Below are 27,192 nucleotides of genomic sequence, written 5' to 3'. Positions count from 1 at the left end.
AGTTTATGTAGTGATGAGTACAGTGGAAAACAGTAAATCCACTTGATGTAATAGCGGAAATCAACTGGAGACAGGATAAGGGGAGGAATTTGGAGTAAGTAACCAAGAAAGGCTCTCTAAGGAGAAACCATTTGGGCTGAGAACTAAATTGAAAGGAGCCAGCCAGACCTGAAAGGGAGCACATTAAAGGTCATAAGACACCAAGGTCTAGAAATGAGAAGCTATTTTAGTTTCAGTTTTAAAGACCAGCCTATTTTATTCCAAGAGAATTGCTCTATAAGATGTTACCATACAGTCAAACAGCTTACTGCTTTGTAAATAACACATGGTAAACCCGTGGGAAATGGCAGACGACTAATGATGAATCTTGTGGTGCTGATCTGTGATGAGGGATGAATGAGTGAACACATACCCACTGCCTACTAAATACCAGACTCTGATAATGGTTGCTTTATACTCTGTTCCCTGTGAACAAATACATTCATCGTTCATTCAGCGAATTTGTATCGAGTCCTCTGTGTGTCAGGCACTGTACATGGCATTTGATTCAATTGTGAACCTGACACAGTACTCCCAACAGGGTACTTGCGCTCGACTGAGGGAAGCTGGCAATTAAACAAGCAATTGTAATATAGCTTGATCAGTGCCATCAAATGAGTAAAACAGGTACTACAGGTGCACAGAGAGTTGCTCTTAGGCTACTTGGGGAAGAGGGTCAAGAAGGTCTTCCTAGATGAAGTGACACTTAAGCAAGGTTTTACAGATGTGCTGGATATAGCCCGGCCGGGTGCCTAGAGAAAAAAAGAGGTTAGGGAATTATAAGTTCTTCTCCAGGTCTGGAGCCATAGAAGGTAAGAAAAATTGTTAAGAGATAAGACTGTAGGATCAGCAGCGGCAAATCAAACAGAGCCCTATATGCTGAGCCAAGGCTTTATGTGGAGGCAAGACAGAACCACTAAAGAGCTTTAAGCAGGGTATTGACATGACAGACTTGTGAGTTTAAAAAAAAAAATCTCTCTAGCTTCAATGTGGAGATTCCAAGCTGGGGAGGAAGAAAAGCAGGTTGAACACAAAGTGAACATAACCCATTCAAGCAGTATGCTATGAAAACTTGAAAGCCTCCATTGAGCTGGATTTCTGCTCAAATCTCACAGTGCATTGCTTTAAATGAGCTTAATCCTTACTTATAAACTTCGCTCACATTTTTAATACTCAGGTGGTGAATTTAATCACATGAGGTTGCGTTGTATTACTGACTTCATGTATTTTGAAATGTGCATTTTTCACTGAGTCAGCACGGCCATATCGTTTAGCTCAGGAAAACGTGTCAGTCTTTATGCCCCTCAAAACTTCCATTAACACGCATGGAATCAGATTTTTCTAGGTGATGTAAAATTAAATCATGACTCTTTGCAATGTATTCTAAACAGCAACTCCATTAATTGTTTTCAAATGGTAATCAACTCGGCTCCAAATGAACAGTTTCATATTCAGCTTGCTCCATGATTTCTATGAATGCATTTACCATTACAAGTTATAATTATATCACTTTCAGAAGTCATTTACAGCAATTGAACAAACTATGAAAAATTCTAAAAATCTCATGTGACAGTGAAATTAAACAATATGAACTGCAAGACTCTACTTCATACCAAAATATTTATTTATGACGTATTTTCTGAGAAATGATATTTTTGGAAAAAATATAGACATTGGTCAGGGTAAGACTTTATGACTTTAAATTATGGAGCACCAAGCAAAATGATCAGATAACACATTATATTTTGTTATATGCAAAATCAAATACACCTCGAACAGAAAGAAATCTTCTCTTTTAATACGGAGGCAGGTGGAAATGTTTACAGCAGAAAGACTGCTTGGGAAAAGCTAATTATAATTTTACAACACGTGCTATGTGCCAGGCACTGCACTATGGACTTTATGTATTTTGACCTATGTCATCTATTTCATCTGAATAGACAGAAGAACCCATCTTCCTCAAATCAAAATCCTTCAATTTCAGGGAGTTAGGTAGTTATAAAAGAGACCGCAACAGAGGGCAGACAGCAGAAGCAAGAAGAACTAAAATCCTGCAGCCTGTGGAACAAAAACCACATTCACAGAAAGACAGACAAGATGAAAAGGCAGAGGGCTATGTACCAGATGGAGTAACAAGATAAAACCCCAGAAAAACAACTAAATGAAGTTGAGATAGGCAACCTTCCAGAAAAAGAATTCAGAATAATGATAGTGAAGATGATCCAGGACCTCAGAAAAACAATGGAGGCAAAGATCGAGAAGATGCAAGAAATGTTTAACAAAGACCTAGAAGAATTAAAGAACAAACAAACTGAGATGAACAATACAATAACTGAAATGAAAACTACACTAGAAGGAATCAATAGCAGAATAACTGAGGCAGAAGAACGGATAAGTGACCTGGAAGACAGAATGGTGGAATTCACTGCTGCGGAACAGACTAAAGAAAAAAGAATGAAGAGAAATGAAGACAGCCTATGAGACCTCTGGGGCAACATTAAACGCAACAACATTCACATTACAGGGGTCCCAGAAGGAGAAGAGAGAGAGGAAGGACCAGAGAAAATATTTGAAGAGATTATAGTTGAAAACTTCCCTAACATGGGGAAGGAAATAGCCACCCAAGTCCAGGAAGCGCAGCGAGTCCCATACAAGATAAACCCAAGGAGAAACACAGGGAGACACATAGTAATCAAACTGGCAAAAATTAAAAACAAAGAAAAATTACTGAAAGCAGCAAGGGAAAAACGTAAAACAACATACAAGGGAACTCCCATAAGATTAACAGCTGATTTCTCAGCAGAAACTCTACAAGCCAGAAGGGAGTGGCATGATATACTTAAAGTGATGAAAGGGAAGAACCTACAACCAAGATTACTCTACCCAGCAAGGATCTCATTCAGATTTGATGGAGAAACCAGAAGGTTTACAGACAAACAAAAGCTAAGAGAATTCAGCACCACCAAATCAGCTCTACAACAAATGCTAAAGGAACTTCTCTAAGTGGGAAACACAAGAGAAGAAAAGAACCTACAAAAACAAACCCAAAACAATTAAGAACATGGTCATAGGAACATACATACCGATAATTACCTTAAACGTGAAAGGATTAAATGCTCCAACCAAAAGACACAGGCTTGCTGAATGAATACAAAAACAAGGCCCATCTATATGCTGTCTACAAGAGACCCACTTCAGACCTAGGGACACATACAGACTGAAAGTGAGGGGATGGAAAAAGATATTCCATGCAAGTGGATATCAAAAGAAAGCTGGAGTAGCTATACTTATATCAGATAAAATAGACTTTAAAATAAAGAATGTTACAAGAGACAAGGAAGGACACTACATAATGATCCAGGGATCAATCCAAGAAGAAGATATAACAATTATAAACATATATGCACCCAACATAGGAGCACCTCAATACGTAAGGCAACTGCTAACAGCTATAAAAGAGGAAATCGACAGTAACACAATAATAGTGAGGGACCTTAACACCTCACTTACACCAATGGACAGATCATCCAAACAGAAAATTAAAAAGGAAAAACAAGCTTTAAATGACACAACAGACCAGAGAGATTTAATTGATATTTATAGGACATTCCATCCAAAAACAGCAGATTACACTTTCTTCTCAAGTGCACATGGAACATTCTCCAGGATAGATCACATCTTGGGTCACAAATCAAGCCTCAGTTAATTTAAGAAAATTGAAATCATATCAAGCATCTTTTCTGACCACAATGCTATGAGATTAGAAATGAATTACAGGGAAAAAACCATAAAAAACACAAACACATGGAGGCTAAACAATACGTTACTAAATAACCAAGAGATCACTGAAGAAATCAAAAAATACCTAGAGACAAATGACAATGAAAACACGACAATCCAAACCTATGGGATGCAGTAAAAGCAATTCTGAGAGGGAAGTTTACAGCTATACAAGCCTACCTTAACAAACAAGAAAAATCTCAAGTAAACAATCTAACCCTACACTTAAAGGAACTAGAAAAAGAAGAACAAACAAAACCCAAAGTTAGCAGCAGGAAAGAAATCATAAAGATCAGATCAGAACAGAAATAAATGAAAACGAAATGAAGGAAACGATAGCAAAGATCAATAAAACTAAAAGCTGGTTCTTTGAGAAGATAAACAAAATTGATAAACCATTAGCCAGACTCATCAAGAAAAAGAGGGAGAGGACTCTGATCAATAAAATTAGAAATGAAAAAGGAGAAGTTACAACAGACACCGCAGAAATACAAAGCATCCTAAGAGACTACTAGAAGCAACTCTATGCCAATAAAATGGACAACCTGGAAGAAATGGACAAATTCTTAGAAAGGTATAACCTTCCAAGACTGAACCAGGAAGAAACAGAAAATATGAACAGACCAATCACAAGGAATGAAATTGAAACTGTGATTAAAAATCTTCCAACAAACAAAATTCCAGGACCAGATGGCTTCACAGGTGAACTCTATCAAACATTTAGAGAAGAGCTAACACTCATCCTTCTCAAACTCTTCCAAAAAATTGCAGAGGAAGGAACACTCCCAAACTCATTCTATGAGGCCATCACCCTGATACCAAAACCAGACAAAGGTACTACAAAAAAAGAAAATGACAGACCAATATCACTGATGAATATAGATGCAAAAATCCTCAACAAAATACTAGCAAACAGAATCAACAACACATTAAAAGGATCATACACCATGATCAAGTGGGATTTATCCCAGGGATGCAAGGATTCTTCAATATACGCAAATCAATCAATGTGATACACCATATTAACAAATTGAAGAAGAAAAACAATATGATCATCTCAATAGATGCAGAAAAAGCTTTTGACAAAATTCAACACCCATTTATGATAAAAACTCTCCAGAAAGTGGGCATAGAGGGAACCTACCTCAACATAATAAAGGCCATATACGACAAACCCACGGCAAACATCGTTCTCAATGGTGAAAAACTGAAAGCATTTCCTCTAAGATCAGGAACGAGACAAGGATGTCCACTCTCACCACTATTATTCAACATCATTTTGGAAGTCCTAGCCACGGGAATCAGAGAAGAAAAAGAAATAAAAGGAATGCAAATTGGAAAAGAAGAAGTAAAACTGTCACTGTTTGCAGATGACATGATACTATACATAGAGAATCCTTAAAATGCCACCAGAAAACTACTAGAGTTAATCAATGAATTTGGTAAAGTTGCAGGATACAAAATTAATGCACAGAAATCTCTTGCATTCCTATACACTAATGAGGAAAAATCTGAAAGAGAAATTATGGAAACACTCCCATTTACCATTGCAACAAAAAGAATAAAATACTTAGGAATAAACTTACCTAGGGAGACAAAAGACCTGTATGCAGAAAACTATAAGACACTGATGAAAGAAATTAAAGATGATACAAACAGATGGAGAGATATACCATGTTCTTGGATTGGAAGAATCAATACTGTGAAAATGACTATACTACCCAAAGCAATCTACAGATTCAATGCAATCCCTATCAAATTACCAATGGCATTTTTTTATGGAAGTAGAACAAATCATCTTAAAATTTGTATGGAGACACAAAAAACCCCAAATAGTCAAAGCAGTCTTGAGGAAAAAGAACGGAGCTGGAGGAATCAGACTCCCTGACTTCAGACTATACTACAAAGCTATAGTAATCAAGACAATATGGTACTAGCACAAAAACAGAAACATAGATCAATGGAACAAGATAGAAAGCCCAGAGATAAACCCACGCACCTATGGTCAACTAATCTATGACAAAGGAGGCAAAGATATACAATGGAGAAAAGACAGTCTCTTCAATAAGTGGTGCTGGGAAAACTGGACAGCTACATGTAAAAGAATGAAATTAGAACACTCCCTAACACCATACACAAAAATAAACTCAAAATGGATTCGAGACCTAAATGTAAGACTGGACACTATAAAACTCTTAGAGGAAAACATAGGAAGAACACTCTTTGACATAAATCACAGCAAGATCTTTTTTGATCCACCTCCTAGAGTAATGGAAATAAAAACAAAAATAAACAAATAGGACCTAATGAAACTTCAAAGCTTTTGCACAGCAAAGGAAACCATAAACAAGACGAAAAGACAACCCTCTGAATGGAGAAAATATTTGCAAACGAATCAATGGACAAAGGATTAATCTCCAAAATATATAAACATCTCATGCAGCTCAATATTAAAGAAACAAACACCCCAATCCAAAAATGGGCAGAAGACCTAAATAGACATTTCTCCAAAGAAGACATACAGATGGCCACGAAGCACATGAAAAGATGCTGAACATCACTAATTATTAGAGAAATGCAAATCAAAACTATAATGAGGTATCACCTCACACCAGTCAGAATGGGAATCATCAGAAAATCTACAAACAACAAATGCTGGAGAGGGTGTGAAGAAAAGGGAACCCTCTTGCACTGTTGGTGGGAATGTAAATTGATACAGCCACTATGGAGAACAGAATGGAGGTTCCTTAAAAAACTAAAAATAGAATTACCATATGATCCTGCAATCCCACTACTGGGCATATACCCAGAGAAAACCATAATTCAAAAAGACACATGCACCCTAATGTTCATTGCAGCACTATTTACAATAGCCAGGTCATGGAAGCAACCTAAATGCCCATCAACAGACGAATGGATAAAGAAGATGTGGTACATATACACAATGGAATATTACTCAGCCATAAAAAGGAACGAAATTGAGTCATTTGTTGAGACGTGGATGAATCTAGAGACTGTCATACAGAGTGAAGTAAGTCAGAAAGAGAAAAACAAATATTGTATATTAACTCATGTATGTGGAACCTAGAAAAATGGTACAGATGAACCGGTTTGCAGGGCAGAAGTTGAGATACAGATGTAGAGAACAAACATATGGACACCACGGGGGAAAAACCGCGGTGGGGTGGGGATGGTGGTGCGTTGAATTGGGCAATTGGGATTGACATGTATACACTGATGTGTATAAAATTGATGACCAGTAAGAACCTGCAGTATAAAAAAACAAACAAACAAACAAAAAAAACAACTGATACTAAACTTTCTTTGGGTTATTTGTATGGAAATATGTTAATATAAATGTTTCAGACATTACATGAAATTTCTAAAAATCTTATATGTTCTGGTATAATTTTATAAGTCATAATTCTAGTTATTACTTTAAAATGTATATCTCAGAAATAACTAAATTTCCTTGTCAATTGCATTATTATGAACTTTCATCAAATCTTTAACCGTGGTCATTTTTAAGTCTTTTGTCATTTACAGACAGTTCTGGGTGTACTCTGATGCTTTTGCAAAAATGTTCCTATAAAAGGGTTTCATCTTCAAGGAATTCATGGAAAAGACTCTGACAAGTACAGGTTTCTGGTAACTGACTATACTGCTGAACTGAATGAATAAGCATATTCAGAACTCTAATGGAAAACTGATGAATTCATAAAAGTGCTAACAAAAGATCAAGATGAAAAAAAAATTAATTACATAGGACTGAGTGAACTGATGAGGATTATAATTTTTGTGGGTTTCTGTTTGAATAAAAAAAAAAATCCCACAAGGACTCAGAGGCAAAAAATATACAAATCAATTTTCACTGCAAAGTAAAGGAGCTGTTACAGTGGAGGATTACTGGACTGAATGTCAATATTATGACATAGTATGAGTGTGTTTCGTGTTTGGTAATTGCCATCATTGTTGCTTTTGTTGTGGTCATCCATTTAAAATGCTTGGTGTCAGTTTATTTATCTCTTGTAAAAATAAAATACAGTGTGTGTGTGTGTGTGTGTGTGTGTGTGTGTGAAAAAAAAAAAAAAGAGACCACAACATTATTTCAATTATCCACTGCTACATAACACACCACCTCCAAACTTTAGGAGCTTAAAAGAGCAACCACCATTATCTTTCACGATTCTGTGTGCTGACCAGGCAGTTCCGCCGCTGTGGGGGGGCACTGGGTCAGCAGGAAGGTCTACAGTGGCCTTGCTCACATGGCAGGGAGTTGCTGCTGACTGCTTGCTGGGAGCTCAGATAGGGGTGTTGGCCAGAGGCCTTGATTCTTCTCTATGGAGGCCTCTCTACATGGTTGCTTAGACTTCTTCACAGTACAGAGATTGTGTTTCAGGAAAGGGAATTCAAAGAGCGAGCATTCCAAGAATATAAACCCACCATGCAACACTTTGGGGGTAGGTAGTATAATGCCCCCTACAAAGATACCCATGCTCTAATCCTCAAAACCTGTGAATATGTTATCTTACATGGCAAAAGAGACTGTGCAGATGTGATTAAGTTAAGGTGAGATGGAAGATTAGCCTGGGTTATCCAAATGGCCCTAATGTAATCACAAGAGTCCTTATAAGAAGGAGGCAAGAGTAAGGGAAAATTGATAATGTTATACTGATGGCTTCGAAAATGGAGGAAGGGGCCACAAGCCAAGGAATGCAGGGAGCCTCTAGTGCTGGACAAGGCAAGGAAATAGATTCTCCCCTAGAGCCTCCAGAAGGAATGTGGTCCTGCTGACACCTTGATTTTTGGCCCAGTGAGACTTCTGACCTACAAAATTATAAGATAATAAGTCTGTTTTAAGCCAGTAAATTTGTGTAATTTGTTAAAAAATCTATAGGAAACAAATACATTTGCCAAGCCTCTGTTATTATTCCCTTTGTTAATATCCCGTGGCTAAAGCCCAGAGTCACTGGACTAAATTCATGGAGGCATGATTCACTGTAACGGTCCACTACGAAAGTAACAATCCAACACAAGTACCGTTGCCTTCCAAATATTTTCTTTTTTTTTTTCCTCTTGCTTTACTGTTTTAAATTTTAAACACAGATAAAACTCCAAGTCATCACATAAAATGACATAGTCGAAGTCATTCAATCACTATGCTTTCATTGTTTATTTTGAATCCTCTATTTAAAGGCAAGAATATGTCATACCACAGGGACTGCAGATATAATAGCGTCCTAAGTGAACTGGTATGATTCTTTCTTTTTTTTTTTTTTAACTGGTATGATTCTGAACCCTCATGAACTTGTTCTTGAAATGAATGTGTATAGATGGGTCCACAGATGCCTGAGACCAACTGTACAACTGGGAGTCAATGTCCCATTCTGCAAGTCAAGGTCCATGTAGGATACAAAATTTACTAAGTGATAATTAACAAAAAGGTGCTAATTTCCAAATATTTTCTGATTTAGTTTTCTGTTGCTACTGTAACAAAGTACCACAAACTTGGTGACTTAGCGCAACACAACTATATTATCTCAGTTTCTGTAGGGTGTACGTCTCACATGGGGTTTGCCAAGGTAAAATCAAGGTGTTGGCAGGGCTGCACTCCTTACCTAGAGGTCTGGGGAAGAATCCAGTTCCGAGCTCATTCTTCTTGTTGGCCGGGTTCAGTTCCTTGGGGTTGTAAGACCAAGGTCCCCATTTCCCTACAGGCTGTCAACCAGGGGTGGTCCTTAGCTCGGAAAGCTTCTCTTCAGTCCTCACATGTGACCCCTTAGATCTCAGAATGACTGACAGTGCATAGAATCCTTCTCACACTTGGCATTCTCTGGCTTTTCCTTCTGCTGCATCTTCCTCTAGCTGGAGAAAGTTCTCTGCTTTTAAGGGATCATGTGATTAGACTGGGCCCACCCATGATCATCTCCCTATCTTAATATCTATAACCTGAATTACATCTGCAAAGCTCTTTTTACCATGTAACATAACATATTCACAGGTTCCAGAGATTATGGCACAGACGTCTTCAAGGTCATTATTCTGCCTACCACAGTTCTCAGCAACCAGAATCTTCATGGCAAAGAGAGGTTAGAAATTCAGCACTGATCTACTCTGTGCTGTCTCGGAATAAGCCCTCAAAGGCACAATTAGCACAGACAAACTCATCATTCTGATCGCTGGCTCCGACAGCATCTCCAGGAGACAATTTATGTGAGATGTTACTCCTCCAAAATTAGTCACAGTTGGGTATTTCATAAACAGCTCTGCTCCATCGTTAAAGGCCAAGGCTTCTCAGAAGAGCGACAATCCTATTTTTCGCAATAACCTCATAAACTGCCCTCCATGACAACTCAAAAATCAACTGATTAAAAATGATCTCACGACATCATACAGTGGACTATGTACCAATGGTTGCATCTTCACACCCCTCTTTACTCTCCAAGGATTTTGGACCTTTTGTTCAGTATTCTGAATCTACTAACGGCTTCTTTATTGATAAAAGCAATGTAGGGGGCTTCCCTGGTGGCGCAGTGGTTGAGAATCTGCCTGCCAATGCAGGGGACAAGGGTTTGAGCCCTGGTCTGGGAAGATCTCACATGCCGCGGAGCAACTAGGCCCGTGAGCCACAACTACTGAGCCTGCGCGTCTGGAGCCTGTGCTCCGCAACGAGAAGCCGCGAGAATGAGAGGCCCGCGCACTGCGATGAAGAGTGGTCCCCGCTTGCCGCAACTGGAGAAAGCCCTCGCACAGAAACGAAGACCCAACACAGCCAAAAATTAATTAATTAATTAATTAATTTTTTTAAAAAAGCAATGTAATTAGAGCATCTGGGGTGAATGTGGTTATCCTATGTTATAAACATCAGAAATGCCTCTTACTTATAGATACATAGATACATAGAATGTCTCTTACATACAAAGAGGGACCGGTAGGTAGAGGCAAAAAGTACACTTTCAAAAATCCAAACGCCTACTGATTCATCTCAAAATATTAATTTTTAAAATATTGTATTGGATATTTAAGGATAATCTTGAAAAACAAAGCCATAACAATTAAGCTAAGGAAGGTTGAGATAGCCCAAGTTAGCGAGGAGAGTTTTAGCCTAACATTTTTATTAATTGTTATTCAACTAGAAGAGAAATATATGACTGAGCTGGTGGAAGGAAAGGACACTTTACACTCACTTTTTATCCATGATGCAAAGTTAAATTCTGTTCCTCCAGGGAAAACTTCAGGGCGCTGTCCCTGTCACCACCAGTGATAGAGACGGCTTGGGAAACATTAGAACCACCTAGGAATAAGTAAGTTTAGAAGTTTTTAGTCTAACTTTATACAGTGAGGTGGGAGGGAGCCTCCTTCTGGTCAATTAAATAGAAGAGAATTTTGTTTTGCTCAGAAAGTTCTTCTTTGCCTACTTTACAGCTGAAATTGCAACCAGCTTCTCTTACTGAAAAAGTTTCTGCCGTATTAATACAAGAAAAGCAAAGAAAATGATCACTCTGCACTACCTCAGCAGAAATGTGCCCAAACATACATGCACTTCAAAGTAAAGGAAGTTCTGCACTATTTCAATTACTAGATAATCATTTTGCACAACAGTCAAAGTCCAAAGAAAACACAGCCTACACATATGTTCTCAAATTATGAGTAGATTTAGGACAAATCTTATAAGCTAAGTAACTTGAAAGTGAATTTTTTTTCCCCCCACTAGCTATCTATTTTACATTTGGTAGTGTATATATGTCCATGCCACTCTCTCACTTCATCCCAGCTTACCCTTCCCCCTTCCCGTGCCCTCAAGTCCATTCTCTACATCTGCATCTTTATTCCTGTCCTGCCCTTAGGTTCTTCGGAACCTTTTTTTTTTTTTTTTTTAGATTCCATACATATGTGTTAGCATACGGTATTTGTTTTTCTCTTTCTGACTTAAAAGTGAATTTTTTAAATGACCTTTTCTTTTATTAAAATATTCATTAATTTAATGTAGCCTAGATGTAGACTTCTAATATATTTTTTAAAAATATGGACTGCTTCCCAAATTTGCATGTCATCCTTGCACAAGGGCCATGCTAATCTTCAGTGTAAAATATATTCCAATCTCAGTATATGTGCTGCCAAAGCGAGCACTAGACTTCTAATATTTATTATAATAAATGTACTGTAGGAGCATAAATCCCGATTCATATATTTTAATTTACAAATATATCAATTTGATTGATGGAGTCATTTTTCTGTCCAATCACATTAAATTACATCCATAGCCAAATCTCTGAAGTAAATTATGAACTCATTCAGGAAACAGCCTGCCAAGAGAGTATTTAGCACACAGTAGGCAGTCGAAAAATAATGAAAATAATAAACATATATTCTATCAAGGTATACATAGTATAGATTTTCAACCACATGTAAACTCTCCAATTGAAATGTTAACAACAGTCATTAATCCCTCATCCAACACACCTGAGAGTTGCTTCCCCTTCCATTAATTGAAATGCATTCTGGAGACAGACATTAACTAATAATAATCTAGCTTACTATGAAAGTAAAGCAATGCTACCACCAATGTACTCTGAGACCATATAATAATGATTTTAGAGTCACTGCATTCCTTGTTCCCTCAGTTTATGCTGATATTGAATTGCCTGTCGTAATGTAGAAATAATCACTTGTCAAGAATAATCAGGGAGGGTGAGGTTCAGATGAGTCCTTTCCCATAATCTGGAAAGGCTTCCTAAATTCTCATTCACGGATATTGAATGGGGGGGGGTCCCTTACTAGATACTGTGCTAGGGATTGGGTATACAGAAGTGAAGAGATGTGGTTCCTGTCCTCAAGAAGCTTATAATCTAGTAGACAGAAGTTTAAGCTCATACGTGCAACAAAGTATTATACGAAGTGCCGAGGGAGAAAGAATGAAAACACAAATGAGGGAGTTGTCGGTTCAGAGTTAGGTCTATGGGAGAAAACCTGGAAAAAGTGCTCCCATCATACCTGAGCACATTAGTTCCCTGCTGTAAAAGGCATCTGAATGTCTCCACCTTCCTGTGAGAGTGGTAGGAAATGTTAAAGAAAATTAAATGCAGGAAAAGAAGGCCTGAGACAACTTGAGAAGGACTCAAGATCAAAGCACGGTTTGCCACAGGACATATATTAACCAACACGCATAAATTTTCAAAAGCCAAGAGCAAATAGAAGAATCTAAGTTCCTACGGGGTGCTGCACGTGGGCACCGCTATGCACACGTGATATCCTGCCTTATACTGTAGATATATTTTCACTTTGGTTTTCATTCACCAGCCTTGGAAATAATCAAGGGTTGGGGGGCTGACTCACCAGGGCCAAAGCCTCCCCCATTTTCCCCAGCCAGTATTCTAAAAAGATTTGCATGCCCTGTAGAAAAAGGATTCCTGGACGTATGTTTCAAAGTCCCAAATTATCTGAGTTCAAGGGCCCGGTGAGCTCCCTGTCCCACTCCCACCTCCCAGAAGGCTACCCCCAGCCAGGTCTGACCACTAGCATGTGGACATGTCATCCCCAGCAAGGATTATGTCTCATACTTCTTTCTTGGTATCCTCCTTAGCTCCTGCCACAGTGTCCTGCAAGTAGCTCATTAGACGATTGATAATAATGATGATAACAAACACAGAAACTCTCCAAAGATGACCAGAATGGTAAAATCACAAGATTTTTCCATGTGTTAGAAGTTCTGTGAAAAGTGTGGTTGGTGGACAGGATAGCCTACTAAATACGTTCTATTTATCTTCTATTCCCATTCTCTCTTCCTGACAGTATCGCAGATGATAGCGGGTAGGCTGACATATGTGTTCTTTATTTACGCTGCCCGTGAAGAAACACGGATGCTCCTTTTGGTACCAAATAAGGCATTTTACCTGCTTAACATAAGTCACCACATGGAGCAGGTTCCACCTGAGGCCTGCCTGGGTGAAGTCCAAGTCATCGTGAGACCTTATGTCCAACTTATCTAGGGTTCTGATTTACCAAGGAATGTCCCAAGGAGCTGCCACAGATGCCAGACCTGTGTTAGTTGAACGAGACACAAGAGCCCTAACCTGTGTCCAATAATCAGAGGGAAGACTTTGATCTCCCTGGGCTGCCACACTTCCGTTGCTCGCATCCCCTTCTGGACCCATAAAGCTCCTATTTGTTGCAAGAGCATTTATTTGGAAAATTAAGGGACAAAGGGCTTGTTTGCTTTAATAAAAGCTAAGAACAAGCTCACTAACTGATGGGAAGTTTTATTTGACTCCTGGGTCAGTGGTTTAATTTTACATATGTTCTCATAAATGTAACCGCAGTGTTTTGTGCAAGGATCATCTTGTAAACTAAATGTGCTGGCAGAGGAAAATCCATTTGTGGCACCCAAGACATTAGGGGAATTGGCAGCCATGGAAAACACCTGAAAAGCTTTCCTCCCCAGCCTCACAGATATCCACCAGAAAAGGAATGCTCTTGCTCCAACACTCTCCTTGCAAGTGGTGAGCTCTTCTGCCAACTGACCACATCCCGGGTAAATTTTAATATCAGCAAGGAGAAGCTGGAAGTAACACCAGCACTTATCTCAGTGCTGTTGTTTTGAAGAAAAATATTATATGACTTAGTAATCAGTCTCTCATGTCTCTAATGCATTCCTAAACAATGGCAAATGAAGGTAAAACAAATTAAATGGAGAAATTCTCAGGTGTGTGCGTGTGCGTGTGTGTGCACACACATGAGCACATGCGTGGGTTCACATGCTTTGTTTTCAAGTAGCCAAGACTTACATATTAAAATATACTTATGGGGGACTTCCCTGGTGGCACAGTGGTTAAGAATCCGCCTGCCAATGCAGGGGACACGGGTTCGATCCCTGGTTCGGGAAGATCCCACATGCCACGGAGCAACTAAGCCCGTGTGTCACAACTACTGAGCCTGCGATCTAGAGCCCGCGAGTCACAACTACTGAGCCCACGTGCCACAACTACTGAAGCTCGCGCACCTAGAGCCCATGCTCCTCAACAAGAGAAGCCACCACAATGAGAAGCCCACGCACTCCAATGAAGAGTAGCCCCCGCTTGCCACAACTAGAGAAAGCCCAAGCGCAGCAATGAAGACCCAACACAGCCCAATAAATAAATAAATTAATTAATTAATTTTAAAAAATAATAATAAAATATACTTATGGGAACTTTAGAGCCTTGTAATGTTTGCCTCAACCTTACCAGGGACAGAAAATCCATCAGTGCAGACAATCCCCATCTGAAGCTGCTGCTATTAAATGTTGGTGGTGTCATGAAATTGACTCAAGACAGCCTCTTCATTTTTTGTAAGCAATCCTGGCACTGGGGTTCCCTAATGTGGTGATCAAAGGGTTACAATAAGACTCAATGGCTGAAGCTACCATTCGTGATTAGGACCTACCAGATGACACTGTAACAGGTATATTATCTTTAACCCCTTTCCCATACTGCTGAAATCTTACGGGACATAAATTCTTATCCCTGTTTTACAGATCAGGAAATTGGACCTCAGAAAACTTAAAAAGTGGAAAAAATGATACACGAACTTAAATTAGTCTGACTCCATGGTCAAGCTTTTCCTACATACACATAGCCACTGACTTTATATACCTCTAGGACTACAGCCAGCCACCCAACCTTATTTCCGAGAAACCTGCCTTTCCAGGTGGTTAATACTCTTGAGAGACACGTGCTATACTTATACTTCCCAGCTAGAAGTAGACATAGTCATTTACCCAGTCTGCTGAGCTGGGACGAGAGGGCATCCCCCCTCCCACCTGAGATATCAAGGTTTACGGAACATCAGACACTCCTACAAAAGATCTGAGGTTTATCACGTAGTCATTCATTCATTCAACAAATATTTACTGAGGGACTGCTCCATGCCAGGCACTGTATAATGTGCTGGGCTTAATGAGCACAAGATAGCGCCCACCCTCAATACACTCACACTATTAGGGAGACAGACTAGCAGAAGAGCGATTTCTATGCAAAGCGATAAAAGCTACTACTGGAACAAGCAAGAGATTATTGCACCCAGAGCAAGGACAACCACTTGTCATGGCGTGTTTGGAACAATTTCCAGAAGAAAAATAGCATCCAGGCAGAGTCCTAAAGAACAAATTATGGTGAGCCTGGCCATTGAAGGGAGGTGGTTACGAGTTTTCCAGGCAGAAAGGAAAGGATATACACGGACCTAAAAGTGAGAGAGAGCCTGCATGTCCCCAAACCTGCAAGCTCTGCCATGTTACGTGAGGGGGCAAAGGGGAGAAAATAATGACACTGGACAAGTGAACACAGGACAGATCGTGAAGGTCCTGGTGAGAAATGTTAGGACTTCATCCTGGAGGGGACAGTTTCCCTAAACAGACAGTTATAATTTAGATCCCCTAGCCATCCAAGTAGAGTCTCAGGGAGCTAAGGACATTGCTCACCTGACCCATCTTGGGAGCAAAACACTACACTTGTAAGGTTTGTCCCCATGTGCTCCTCACTCAGCCCTAAAGAGTGATTGTGGTGTTTTTCCCTCATGCAGTGATGTGATTTTTCTAGCAGTCTCATGAATATTCATGACAGAACTAAGGGGACCAAAGCAGGAGAAGGCTGGCTGCTGCCAAAGAGGTTGTCATTCATTCACTGGTCCATTCATTTGTTTGGTCATTCATTTAATCCAGGCAATACAACAATAATGATTTAAATCAGGGGTTGGCAGTCTGCACCTGTTAAGTCAAATGTGACCTACCACCCGTTTTTGTAAATAAAGCTTTATTGGAACATAGCTATATGTGTTCATTTGTGTATTGTCTGTGACTGCTTTCATACTACAAGAGCAGAGGTGAGTTGTTGTAACAGACCAAGGGTATATACACTCGGGAGTCAATCACACATGACATCTTTAAAGCCACAGCACTAGATGGAATCCCTGGGGGAAAAAAGTATGTGGAAAGTAGAGAAGGGTCAGACACCAAATTCAGTTGAGGTTTGTGGGCATAAATTTAAAGTTAGACCAGTAAGCACTGTTGCATTTTTTCCAGCTATGTTCAGTTGTGCTGATGCCGGAGTGAAATAGGAAGAAAGCTGAATTTACTGAGGGTTGGAATTTTGCCAGGCAAAAACAGAAGGAGTGGGGCAAGGGAGCTGAATGTGTGTACATGGAAACTATTTAACAACAGACTGAGAAATCTTAACCAGGTAAAGATGGATATTCGCCAGTGAGATGGTAGGAAGGTCAACGGACTGGGGTTCCTAATGGTGTCCAAGAATTACTAGAGCAGAATCATTCTCTACTTACTCACTTACCCTAGAGTAAGTGAACTGGAGAAGTAAGAAGAGGTGGTTAAACAATAGACAGAAATAGTGACATGATAAATTTAGTAAACTAATGACTAAAATCCTTAATGCATGGGTAAAATGATGGAGAAGAAAGTAGATCACTGTAAAAAAAAAAAAGGGGGGGGGAGGTTGGGGGGCAAAGCGGTACAGCCTAATTCCATGTGCTTCAAAGGACTAGAGAGAAAGTGGAATTAAGGGTATAAAAGCAGCCTTGAGGGAAAAGGTAGGCACCTACCCTAAATAACCTCAGTCACAGATAAGCAACTAAGACAGAAATGCTTACACAGTAGAGGCTAAATGTAAATAATGTAAAGAGAGTACCTTATTAGGATAATACTAGCTGCTGTAAGAAACAGATAAAACCCCAAAGCTCAGTGGCTTAACAGAAGTTTATTTCTTACTCAATAAACTCAATAGAAGTTTATCTCTTAGAAGAGGAAGGGCTCTTTTCCATGTAAGTATTCAAAGACTCAAGTTGAGGGAGGCTTTCCCACCTGCAATACGTGGTTTCTAAAGCTGCCAGGGGTGTTGACACGAAGAGGGTAAGAGAGGAGGAGAAAAGCTTTGCATTGTGGGCCAGGCCTGGAAGTGGCCAATATCAGTTTCTCCCATTTAGTAATTTGGCTGGGAATGGGGTCTGTATTCTGTGCCCAGAAATAAAGGGAAATAAATTTGATTCCTTGCAATGGAAGTCTAGGGAACAGTGTAATCAGCATGCTTTGGTGGAACTTTATCAGAAAAAAGAAATCACAGTATAATAAAAAATATCATGGCCTCAGAAGAATTTGATTTAAAAACCTATCTTTGTCAAACATATGACCTTAAACAGGTCATGTAAACTTATTAATCCTTATTTATAAAATTGGGATAAATAATAGTTCCCCTGCCTTAAAAGGTACATGAAAATATCAAAATGAGATATGCATTAAAAACATTAAAAAGTCCTATAAACTCTGAAGCACTGCACAAATGTCAGCTAATATTATTATTATTACTACTGACGACATGACTGATATCTGCCCCATTCTTGTTAATTTAAATTAACTATATACCGCTATGCAAACTGGCATTATGATTCTGTAAAAAGCTGCTTCAAATACCTACATTCCCTGTCCGAAATTTCTGCATACATGCATATTTCAATACCACCTAAGTCCCAGCTCTTGGCAACCCCAACTTCCCAGGTCCCCATTTTGGTGCCATACTTACCTCTCATTTTCTGCCTATCTCATAATATTGAGACCCAGCTTCCGGATTTCCATCTTGTTTCTACCCTCTGACACATCTACAGGACACAGATTTGTGTGTGTTAATGCCTGTGTCTTTACAGAGAGTGACCCAGGTGGGCTGCTCCATTTCTGTTCCCTGCCTTTGTGCTTTTGAAGGACCTTTGCATGTAGTTGTGCAGGCTGTATACTGCACAACCCTAGAGGCCATTGTTCATATAGTTGACTGAGTTATTATTACAATGTTCTAGCAGGTGGCAGCAAAGCATTTTGCTCTATCAAGACAATATTCTGTCAGAGAGAAATTATGTGTCTTGAGGAGGAAGCTACTTTTCCTAATCCACACTAAGGTGGCATATGGAATTGTGGTGGTGCCTCATAAGAGGTCTGTTCCTGCCCAAATGTGAAGGAGAGTCACATGTCCTGTCCAGAAAGATTAAGCACAAAACTCAAGAAGATACTGTAGCTAAAATAACCAGAACTATGTCAGAGCCTTGTCTCTTGCAAACCATAGATAAAAAATATTTACCATTTCCCAATGACATGGAATTGTTGGTTAAAAGAATAGTACAACAGTAAAACACGTGTTGAAATTTGTTATACATGTGCCTGTGCTCATAATCGTATAAACCCACGCATAAATTTCCCATTGTAATGCTCTGGTTTTTCAAAGAAAAAAAAACCTTTCTTTCAATGACAAATCAAAATACTCCATTCCATCACAGTTCAAGTGAAAACAAACGAACTCAGTGTCCAGGCTTTTAGGCCCTAGGCAGGTGCTTCTTCTTCTTCTGGACCACAATATACACTGAAAAGTCATATAACTGATGCCCAAAGATCCCTCCTGAGTTGGGAACTGCAGCTAAAGTCACATATAGACAATCCCAGTAAACAGCAATCAAAATATCCATAACCTAAGAGGAAATTGCCCCAAGGAAAACAAATAAGGAAGATGATGACTTGGCTTCTATCTCAGTACATGTTAGAAAACACATGCTTTGAAGGAGCTTCAAGATGGTGGAAGAGTAAGACGTGGAGATCACCTTCCTCCCCACAAATACATCAGAAATACATCTACTTCTGGAACAACTCCTACAGAACACCTATTGAACACTGGCAGAAGACCTCAGACCTCCCAAAAGGCAAGAAACTCCCCACATACCTGGGTAGGGCAAAAGAAAAAAGAAAAAACAGAGACAAAAGAATAGAGATGAGACCTGCACCAGTGGGAGGGAGCTGTGAAGGCGGAAAGGTTTCCACACAGTAGGAAGACCCTTCGCGGGTGGAGACTGCAGGTGGTGGAGGGGGGGAGCTTCAGAGCCACGGAGGAGAGTGCAGCCACAGGGGTGCGGAGGACAAAGCAGAGAGATTCCCGCACAGAGGATCAGTGCCAACCAGCATTCACCAGCCCGAGAGGCTTGTCTGCTCCCCTGCTGGGGCGGGCGGGGGCTGGGAGCTGAGGCTCGGGCTTCGGAGGTCGGATCCCAGGGAGAGGACTGGGGTTGGCGGCGTAAACACAGCCTGAAGGGGGCTAGTGTGCCACAGCTAGCCGGGAGGGAGTCCAGGAAAAAGCCTGGAGCTGCCGAAGAGGCAAGAGACTTTTTCTTACCTCTTTGTTTCCTGGTGCACAAGGAGAGGGGATTCAGAGTGCCACTTAAAGGAGCTCCAGAGACGGGCGCGAGCCGCGGCTATCAGTATGGACCCCAGAGATGGGCACGGGACGCTAAGGCTACTGCCGCCACCAAGAAGCCTGTGTGCGAGCACAGGTCACTCTCCACACCTCCCCTCCTGGGAGCCTGTGCAGCCCGCCACTGCCAGGGTCCCGTGATCCAGGGACAACTTCCCCGGGAGAATACACGGTGCGTCTCGGGTGGTGCAACGTCACGCCGGCCTCTGCCGCCGCAGGCTCACCCCGCATCCGTACCCTTCCCTCCCCACGGCCTGAGTGAGCCAGAGCCCCTGAATCAGCTGCTCCTTTAACCCCGTCCTGTCTGAGCAAAGAACAGACGCCCTCAGGTGACCTACACGCAGAGGTGGGTCCAAATCCAAAGCTGAACCCCGGGAGCTGTGCGAACAAAAAAGAGAAAGGGAAATCTCTCCCAGCAGCCTCAGGAGCAGGGGATTAAATCTCCACAATCAACTTGATGTACCTGCATCTGGGGAATACCTGAATAGACAATGAATCATCCCAAATTGAGGATGTGGACGTTGGGAGCACCGCTATATGTATTTTTTCCCCTTTTTCTCTTTTTGTGAGTGTGTATGTGTATGCTTCTGTCTGTGATTTTGTCTATATAGCTTCGCTTTTACCATTTGTCCTGGGGTTCTGTCTGTCCGTTTTTTTTGTTTGTTTGTTTGTTTTCTCGGGTTTTTTTAGTATAGTTTTTAGCACTTGTTATCATTGGTGGATTTGTTTTTTGGTTTGGTTGCTCTCTTCTTTCTTTCTTTCTTTTTTTTTATTACTTTAAAAAAATTTTTAATAACCATTTTAAATTTTTTATTTTAATAACTTTATTTTATTTTATTTTATATTCTTCTTTCTTTCTTTTCTCCCTTTTATTCTGAGCCATGTGGATTGCAGGCTCTTGGTGCTGTAGCCAGGCGTCAGGGCTGTGCCTCTGCGGCGGGAGAGCCAAGTTCAGGACACTGGTCCACAAGAGACCTCCCAGCTCCACGTAATATCAAACAGTGAAAATCTCCCAGAGATCTCCATCTCAATGCCAAGACCAAGTTCCACTCAACAACCAGCAAGCTACAGTGCTGGACACCCTATGCCAAACAACTAGCAAGACAGGAACACAACCCCATCCATTAGCAGAGAGGCTGCCTAAAATCATAAGGCCACAAACACCCCAAAACACACCACCAGACGTGGACCTGCCCACCAGAAAGACAAGATGCAGCTACATCCACCAGAACACAGGCACTAGTCCCCTCCACCAGGAAGCCTACACAACCCACTGAACCAACTTTAGCCACTCAGGAAAGACACCAAAAACAATGGGAACTACGAACCTGCAGCCTGCGAAAAGGAGACCCCAAACACAGTAAGTTAAGGAAAAAGGGAAGGCAGAGAAGCTCACAGCAGATGAAGGAGCAAGTCAAATACCCACCAGACCTAATAAATGAAGAGGAAATAGGGAGTCTACCTGAAAATGAAATCAGAATAATGATAGTAAAGATGATCCAAAATCTTGGAAATACAATGGAGAAAATACAAAAAACGTTTAACAAGGACCTAGAAGAATTAAAGAGCAAACAAACAGTGATGAACAACACAATAAATGAAATTAAAAATTCTCTAGAAGGGATCAATAGCAGAATAACTGAGGCAGAGGAATGGATAAGTGACCTGGAAGATAAAATAGTGGAAATAACTATCGCACAGCAGAATAAAGGAAAAAGAATGAAAAGAATTGAGGACAATCTCAGAGACCTCTGAGACAACATTAAACACACCAACATTCGAATTATAGGGGTCCAGAACAAGAAGAGAAAAAGAAAGGGACTGAGCAAATATTTGAAGAGATTATAGTTGAAAATTTCCCTAATATGGGAAAGGAAATAGTTAATCAAGTCCAGGAAGCAGAGAGAGTCCCATACAGGATAAATCCAAGGAGAAACATAGCAAGACACAGATTAATCAAACTATCAAAAATTAAATACAAAGAAAAAATATTAAAAGCAGCAAGGGAAAAACAACAAATAACACACAAGGGAATCCCCATAAGGTTAACAGCTGATCTTTCAGCAGAAACTCTGCAAGCCAGAAGGGAGTGGCAGGACATATTTAAAGTGATGAAGGAGAAAAACCTACAACCAAGATTACTCTACCCAGCAAAGATCTCATTCAGATTTGATGGAGAAATTAAAACCTTTACAGACAAGCAAAAGCTAAGAGAATTCAGCACCACTGAACCAGCTTTACAGCAAATGCTAAAGGAACTTCTCTAGGCAGGACACACAACATAAGGAAAAGATCTACAATAACAAACCCAAAACAATTAAGAAAATGGTAATAGGAACACACATATCGATAACTACCTTAAATGTAAATGGATTAAATGCTCCAACCAAAAGATATAGACTGGCTGAATGGATACAAAAACAAGACCCATATATATGCTGTCTACAAGAGACCCACTTCAAACCTAGGGACACATATAGACTGAAAGTGAGGGGATGGAAAAAGATATGCCATGAAAATGGAAATCAAAACAATGCTGGAGAAGCAATTCTCATATCAGACAAAATGGACTTTAAAACAAAGACTACTACAAGAGACAAAGAAGGACACTACATAATGATCAAGGGATCAATCCAAGACAAAGATATAACAATTTTAAATATTTATGTACCCAACATAGGAGGACCTCAATACATAAGGCAAATACTAACAGCCATAAAAGGGGAAATCGACAGTAACACAATCATAGTAGGGGACTTTAACACTCCACTTTCACCAATGGACAGATCATCCAAAATGAAAATACATAAGAAAACACAAGCTTTAAATGATACATTAAACAAGATGGACTTAATTGATATTTATAGGACATTCCATCCAAAAACAACAGAATACACATTCTTCTCAAGTGCTCATGGAACATGCCTCAGGATAGATCATATCTTGGGTCACAAATCAAGCCTTGGTAAATTTAAGAAAATTGAAATCGTATCAAGTATCTTTTCCAACCACAACGCTATGAGACTAGATATCAATTACAGGAAAAATTCTGTAAAAAATACAAACACATGGAGGCTAAACAGTACACTACTTAATAACCAACAGATCACTGAAGAAATCAAAGAGGAAATCAAAAAATACCTAGAAACAAATGACAATGAAAACAGGACAACCCCAAACGTATGGGATGCAGCAAAAGCAGTTCTAAGAGGGAAGTTTATAGCAATATAATCCTACCTTAAGAAACAAGAAACATCTCAAATAAACAACCTAACCTTACACCTAAGGCAATTAGAGAAAGAAGAACAAAAGAACCCCAAAGTTAGCAGCAGGAAAGAAATCATAAAGATCAGATCAGAACAGAAATAAATGAAAACGAAATGAAGGAAACGATAGCAAAGATCAATAAAACTAAAAGCTGGTTCTTTGAGAAGATAAACAAAATTGATAAACCATTAGCCAGACTCATCAAGAAAAAAAGGGAGAAGACTCAAATCAATAGAATTAGAAATGAAAAAGGAGAAGTAACAACTGACACTGCAGAAATACAAAGGATCATGAGAGATTACTACAAGCAACTCTATGCCAATAAAATGGACAACCTGGAAGAAATGGACAAATTCTTAGAAATGCACAACGTGCCGAGACTGAACCTGGAAGAAATAGAAAATATGAACAGACCAATCACAAGCACTGAAATTGAAACTGTGATTAAAAATCTTCCAACAAACAAAAGCCCAGGACCAGATGGCTTCACAGGCGAATTCTATCAAACATTTAGAGAAGAGCTAACACCTATCCTTCCCAAACTCTTCCAAAATATAGCAGAGGGAGGAACACTCCCAACTCATTCTACAAGGCCACCATCACCCTGATGCCAAAACCAGACAAAGATGTCACAAAGAAAGAAAACTACAGGCCAATATCACTGATGAACATAGAAGCAAAAATCCTCAACAAAATACTAGCAAACAGAATCTAACAGCACATTAAAAGGATCATACACTATGATCAAGTGGGGTTTATCCCAGGAATGCAAGGATTCTTCAATATATGCAAATCAACCAATGTGATACACCATATTAACAAACTGAAGAAGAAAAACCATATGATCATCTCAATAGATGCAGAGAAAGCTTTCGACAAAATTCAACACCCATTTATGATAAAAACCCTCTAGAAAGTAGGCATAGAGGGAACCTTCCTCAACATAATAAAGGCCATATGTGACAAACCCACAGCCAACATTGTCCCCAATGGTGAAAAACTGAAATCATTTCCACTAAGATCGGGAACAACACAAGGTTGCCCACTCTCACCACTATTATTCAAAATAGTTTTGGAAGTTTTAGCCACAGCAACCAGAGAAGAAAGAGAAATAAAAGGAATACAAATTGGAAAAGACGAAGGAAAGCTGTCACTGTTTGCAGATGACATGATACAATACATAGAGAATCCCAAAGATGCTACCAGAAAACTACTAGAGCTAATCAATGAATTTGGTAAAGTAGCAGGATACAAAATTAATGCTCAGAAATCTCTTGCATTCCTATACACTAATGGTGAAAAATCTGAAAGTGAAATTAAGAAAACACTCCCATTTGCCATTGCAACAAAAAGAATAAAATATCTAGGAATAAACCTACCTAAGGAGACAAAAGACCTGTATGCAGAAAACTATAAGGCACTGATGAAAGAAATTAAAGATGATACAAACAGATGGAGAGATATACCATGTTCTTGGATTGGAAGACTCAACATTGTGAAAATGACTATACTACCCAAAGCAGTCTACAGGTTCAGTGCAATCCCTATCAAACTACCACTGGCATTTTTCACAGAACTAGAATAAAAAATTACACAATTTATATGGAAACACAAAAGACCCCAAATAGCCAAAGCAATCTTGAGAAAGAAAAACAGAGCTGGAGGAATCAGGCTCCCTGACTTCAGACTATACTACAAAGCTACAGTAATCAAGACAGTATGGTACTGGCACAAAAACAGAAACATAGATCAATGGAACAGGATAGAAAGCCCAGAGATAAACCCACGCACATATGGTCACCTTATCTTTGATAAAGGAGGGAAGAAAATACAGTGGAGAAAAGACAGCCTCTTCAGTAAGTGGTGCTGGGAAAACTGGACAGCTACATGTAAAAGAATGAAATAGAACACTCCCTAACACCATACACAAAAATAAACTCAAAATGGATTAAAGACCTAAATGTAAGGCCAGACACTATAAAACTCTTAAAGGAAAACATAGGCAGAACACTCTATGACATAAATCACAGCAAGATCCTCTTTGACCCACCTCCTAGAGAAATGGAAGTAAGAAAAAAAATAAACAAATGGGACCTAATGAAACTTAAAAGCTTTTGCACAGCAAAGGAAACCATAAACAAGACCAAAAGACAACCCTCAGAATGGGAGAAAATATTTTCAAATGAAGCAACTGACAAAGGATTAATCTCCAAAATTTACAAGCAACTCATGCAGCTCAGTATCAAAAAAACAACCCAATCCAAAAATGGGCAGAAGACCTAAATAGACATTTCTCCAAAGAAGATATACAGAGTGCCAACAAACACATGGAAGAATGCTCAACATCATTAATCATTAGAGAAATGTAAACCAAAACTACAATGAGATATCATCTCACACTGGTCAGAATGGCCATCATCAAAAAATCTACAAACAATAAATGCTGGAGAGGGTGTGGAGAAAAGGGAACCCTCTTGCACTGTTGGTGGGAATGTAAATTGATACAGCCACTATGGAGAACAGTATGGAGGTTCCTTAAAAAACTAAAAATAGAACTACCATAGGACCCAGCAATCCCACTACCGGGCAGATATCCTGAGAAAACCATAATTCAAAAAGAGTCAGGTACCACAATGTTCATTGCAGCTCTATTTACAATAGCCAGGACATGGAAGCAACCTAAGTGTCCATCAACAGATGAATGGATAAAGAAGATGTGGCACATATATGCAATGGAATATTACTCAGCCATGAAAAGGAATGAAATTGAGTTATCTGTAGTGAGGTGGATGGACCCAGAGTCTGTCATACAGAGTGAAGTAAGTCAGAAATAGGAAAACAAATACTGTATGCTAACACATATATGTGGAACATAAAAGAAAAATAAATAAATAAAAATGGTCATGAAAAACCTAGGGGCAAGATGGGAATAAAGACGCAGACCTACTAGAGAATGGACTTGAGGACACGGGGAGGGGGAAGGGTAAGCTGGGACAAAGTGAGAGAGTGGTATGGACATATATACACTACCAAATGTAAAATAGATAGCTAGTGGGAAGCAGCCGCATAGCACAGGGAGATCAGCTTGGTGCTCTGTGACCACCTAGAGGGGTGGGATTGGGAGGGTGGGAAGGAGGGAGACGCAAGAGGGAAGAGATATGGGGACATACGTATATGTATAACTGAATCAGTTTGTTATAAAGCAGAAACTAACACACCATTTTAAAGTAATTATACTCCAATAAAGATGTTAAAAAAATTAAAAAAAAGAAAACACATGCTTTCACATGATACTAACCCATGTACTTTATGTAGCCCCTTTTATCTCTGCCTATTTAGTCCTCCCATCTTTAAATACATAGCTAAAAATCAACATTGTTCTTTAAAAGGCAAATACTGTATGACCCCACTTCTCTGAGCGATCTAAAATAGCCAAATTTACAGAAACAGAAAGTAGAATGGTGGTTACCAGAGGCCTGGAGGAGGGGAAAAGGGGGAGCTGTCCTTTAGTAGGTACAGGGTTTCTGTTTGGCAAGACAAAACAGTCCTAGAGAGCCGTTGCACAATAATGTGAATTTGCTTAATGCTACTGACTGTACACTTAAAAATAGTTAAGATGGTAAATTTTATGTTTTCCCACCACAGTTAAAAAACAAATTAACACAACGTTGTAAATCAACTATACTCCAATAAAATTTAAACAAATAAATAATTAAATAAAAATTGTAAAGTTCTACATTCTTCTGAAATCAGCCTTCCTTGCCTGAAGTAACCCTGCCCTCTTCCCCAAAATTACTGTCTGTCCTTTTACTTGTTGCTTAGTCATGTGCTTTCTTGGAAC

The 27,192-nt window shown here is 39.6% G+C and overlaps 1 non-coding gene across 1 annotated transcript; it reads right to left on the bottom strand.

Moving 5' to 3' along the window:
* Positions 1-11,838: 11,838 nt before the first annotated feature.
* Positions 11,839-11,949, bottom strand: LOC132373814 (U6 spliceosomal RNA). The gene has a single exon (XR_009505482.1). It is a non-coding gene; the product is annotated as a U6 spliceosomal RNA (small nuclear RNA).
* Between the last annotated feature and the right edge of the window lie 15,243 nt (positions 11,950-27,192).

Source organism: Balaenoptera ricei, chromosome 10 (genome assembly GCF_028023285.1).
Source record: "Balaenoptera ricei isolate mBalRic1 chromosome 10, mBalRic1.hap2, whole genome shotgun sequence".
NCBI lineage: Eukaryota > Metazoa > Chordata > Mammalia > Artiodactyla > Balaenopteridae > Balaenoptera > Balaenoptera ricei.
The sequence above is the reverse complement of the archived record's forward strand: the minus strand, read 5'-3'. Positions and strand labels throughout refer to the sequence as shown.